The sequence below is a fragment of the Natator depressus genome, chromosome 23 (genome assembly GCF_965152275.1).
Source record: "Natator depressus isolate rNatDep1 chromosome 23, rNatDep2.hap1, whole genome shotgun sequence".
Classification (NCBI taxonomy): Eukaryota; Metazoa; Chordata; order Testudines; family Cheloniidae; genus Natator; species Natator depressus.
In genome coordinates, this window is record NC_134256.1 from 5,026,179 (window position 1) to 5,030,270 (window position 4,092).

Genomic DNA, 4,092 nt, shown 5'->3' on the forward strand with positions numbered 1-4,092 from the left:
TTAGTGATCACAAGGGGGGCTGGAGAGCCAGGGAGGGAGGGGCACTGATTTTAAGAGGGGGCCAGCTGGGAGGTTGCTCAGGTTCACCTGGGATAAGAGGCTCCAGTGCGTTGGGTCAGGCCAGGAAGGTTCCTTCCTGCGGGGAGCAGTGTGGGGATAGCAAGGCAGTTTCCAGGCTGCTGCCAGCCCAGGCGAGTGACTGGGACAGGGGGACGGGACTCAGGACCAGGGTTTACAGCGTTGACAGTGGAGGGGCCGATGGGTGCTGCCCTCCCCTCTCACCCCTGCAGGGGGCAGCGCCACCGGGCCTGATTTGGAGTGTTTGGTCTCCAAGGCTGCTGCTGCCCTCGGCCCAGCTGTGCAAACCACGCTGCCCTATTAGCCCTTCAGTTTGCAGGCCAGCCAGCCTCCCATGTCAGATCTCCTTCTCCTGCCCCTGGCCTGCTTGGCGCTGCCCTGGATCCTGGCCCCATCAGGTCCTGGGGGGCAGCTCTCGGCCTCCTTGGCTTCCTACCTTATTGTAGCAATAATCCCTTCCTGCCAGAGGAGGGGGGTCTCCGAGCAGGCAGTTCCTGTGTGACACTACTGCTCCCTTAGCCCAGGGTTGCCTGCCTGCCCTGTGAGAGGAGCTCCATTCATCCACGAACAGTTCTCCTGCCCTCCGACTGCAGCCTGGTTCTCGGCCCACCCCCAGCGCAGTCCAGGCAGAGCCTGGCACCTGGAGTGCTCCTTCCAGAACACTAAACCCCCATGCTGTTCCCAGGGGGCAAGGCCACCCTTGCCAGGACTGGACATGAGCAGTGTTTACCTAGGGTGGGTGCACTGGCCAAACACCCCCTACCCGCTCCCCCAAGCAAGCCAGTGCCAGCAGGCCGGGCATTCCCCTGGCAAGGGTTGGACACGGCCATCACGGAGCCTGATGGATCCCACGGCGCTAAGAGTCGGTTTGGGGAAGAGTCGCCCTTGCCATCACCCCAGCAATAAAGTCCATATACCCGGGGCTACAATGCCTTCCCTACCTGCCCCCCACCCTCAGACAGTGACCTAGGCTCTGCCTGTGGGCACATGCCTCTCCCCCCCCCCCCCCAGCTCTGCTAATGTCACTGATACTGCAACCCTGCTTGAGAGGCACTGGGGCCTAATGGTTAGGGCAGAAGGCCTGCTGGGAGTCAGGACTCCTGGGTTCTGTTCCTACTCCTTGGGGCAGTCCCTTCCCCTCCCAGCATTGCCCTTTCCTTACCTTCAAGGGGGACAGTAATTCTTCCTCCCTGCCCCCTGTTTGCAAAGTGCATGGTGCCGTTGAGCGGCTGAGTGTTACCCTCGCCACATCAGGAACCATCTCCCCCATCTCAGCAGGGGCGGCTTCCCTGCTTTGGCTTGGACACTAACCCATCACTCCGTGGGGTGCCCCCTGCAGCCTGTGCCATGTCGCTGCTTCAGGCAGAATCCCATGACGACACCAGGAACCAGACCGACGAGGGGGGAACGAAAAGGGGAATGTTAGCTTTGATCGCAGGGCTCTCTCAAACCTCTCTACTGGGGGCGGGGACTGATTCCACCCTGGCCGGAGGGGTGCAGATCCCTGCCCCCTGGTTGGCATCCCCTGCCATCTCTTCTTCGTTTCATCTTATCGCCTGTAACAAAGAAAAACTCCTTGTATATTCTGTACAAATGAAATCTGATTGAAACCGAACCCAGAGACACCTAAAGGGCTGAAGCTAAAGTGACCACAAACCATGTTATCACTGTGTGATAGTCTCTACCGATAGTCTTTTCAAACCGACTAGCGATTGTGGGGTGCCAGCTCTAAAGGGGGGCATTGCTGAGCTAGCTGCCCTCTGGCAATCAGGCCACATTAGGCCATGGCGAGGCAGGGGAGCTCCCCAAGAAATCAAATCGCTAGCCGCTCTTGAAAACCTCGCCCGACGTCCCCAATATACTGTATGTATTGGTGTGCTGTATTTATCCAAACTGAGAGCACTCGCCTTTTTAATGCCGTTTAACTTTTTATTGTATATTTATTTGACCTCTTTGGGTTGTTTTTGTTTTTTTTGTCCTGTTTAATCACAAGACTGAATCGTATGTGAAAAAATCTGCCTCGATAAACCCCCTTTGGAATAAGAAGCAGGTTCTTCCCCCTCCTTGTCACTGCATTGAGCCAGGTCTATGCAGCCATTGTTTGTACAGATGAGGGCGCACTCTCACTCCCCTGCTGAAATGCAGCTGCCTCTGGGGCGCAGCGTGTAGTGACATCGCACAGAGTAGGACAGGATCAGTTTAGGATAGGAAGTGAAGGAGAATCTGTTATCTTATTGAAACTGCAGTTGGAATCATCCAAGCTGGACTCTGCCCCACATCTCAGATTTGATACTGACTCTTGGGTGGGTGGTGGTAGGGAACGGGACGTGCCCTGGGAACTTCAGCGAGCGCAAGGTCTTGGGTTTAGGTCTGTCTGCCTGCCTGCCTGTGCCTCCAGCAGTGCAGCACGCCCTAGTGCCCAATGCACCACTTCCTAAGGTTTCCTGGACTCCTCCCAACCAAGCCCGGACCCTGCTCAGGCCCTGGTGCAGGGCAGCTGCTGCAGGCCACCTGCATAGCATGTGGTTTGCCTCCTGTGTGTGGCTCTGCTCATGTAGGCATTTCACACATGCGAGCCTTTCCCAGGGAAAGCATTCTGTGCCTGCTTCCAAAGGGGTCAAGCTCTGGAAGGGTCATTTGCTAACAGCGGGGATTTGCTTTGCCTGGAGCCAGGAAACTGGCCTAGAGGAGCCTGATCCAGAGCTGCAGGGAGGATGGGAAGGGACTGGTCTAGATGAGCCCTTTGTGGTGATCTGCAGCAGGGCGAAGGGGAGCCCAGGCAGACGCCTGGGGTGTGAAAGATGGGCCATCTGTCTAGATGAGCCTGATGATCTGAGCTGGTGGGGAGGGGGGAGATACTGGCCATCCAAGATTTGCAATATTAAAACGTATGTGACAGATCCCTCTGCGCTGCTCGCTCCTCCGCATGGGCCCCCCTGTCAGAGCCCCCCCTCTTCCCTGGAGATCTAATATTTGCCTTCCTGCGGCCTTGGAGAGGCCCCCACGACTTGGCTTCCAGGCCCAAGAGCGACTCGCTGGGGTTTGCATGGTTGGCAAAGCGAGAGCCCAGCTGATGCTCCCCAGCGCAGGCACAGGATCAGCTCAGCGGGATGCCATTCGCGGTGCAGAGAAGCTTCCCCCTAGGGGTGGGTGAGCAGTGATAACATCAGCACCCCCCTCCTCCAAACCTGCCCCAGAGACCGCACCATTAGCAGCTTCCAGGAGCCCACTGCAATAGGAGCAGCTTGGTCTGCATCTATCTCCCCTGGCCGATGTTCCCCTGTCCCTGTGTCCCTGCCGTGCACCCACCCCCAGCTGGGACCGGAGCCTGGTCCCCAGTGCCAGGGCTTGTTTGAAACTAGCGTGGGCTGATGGGTGGGAGCTGTATAACAGGACCCAATCCTGACCTGGGGGTGTGGAGCTGGACGGTAATGAATGGGCTTTCACCTGCCTCTGGATCCGGATAGCCCGCAAGTGGCTGATGTTAGCCCCTGCCAGGGCTTCCAGCGTTGCAGTGGAGAGCGAGGATGAGCCTGGTTGAGCCCTTCTGTGGCCCTGAGCAGAGCTCCATTGTGGAAGGGGGAGGGGGTGGGGTGAAAGGGGTTGCAGGGGCAGCTGTTGGGAGAGACATTGGCATGGGCACAGTCTCTCGAAAGGAGAAGGGGATGTGTGCGTGGGGGGGAATCTCTTTGCCCTATTGTGACTCTACTCAGCTGGTGCCAGCACGGTGCCCTCACGCACCAGGAGGAGCAGGTAGGTGCTGAGACCCCTGCCTCCCACCCCACCACAAAGGTAGGGAGCAGTGGGGGGCCCAGCCTTCCCAAAGAAGAGTGGGAATGGATCTCCAGCAGACAGCTCTTGTGGAGGTGGGTGTGGGCCCGGGGTCAGGGGTGGTGGAGGGCTCTGGTGGCAGTGTCCCAAGGGCCCTCAACTGCCTTAATTTGGCCTTGGGTGTCGGACATGGACTCTCATGTTGTCACGTAGGGGCTGAGATCTGCTGGGCCCCTTGAGGCG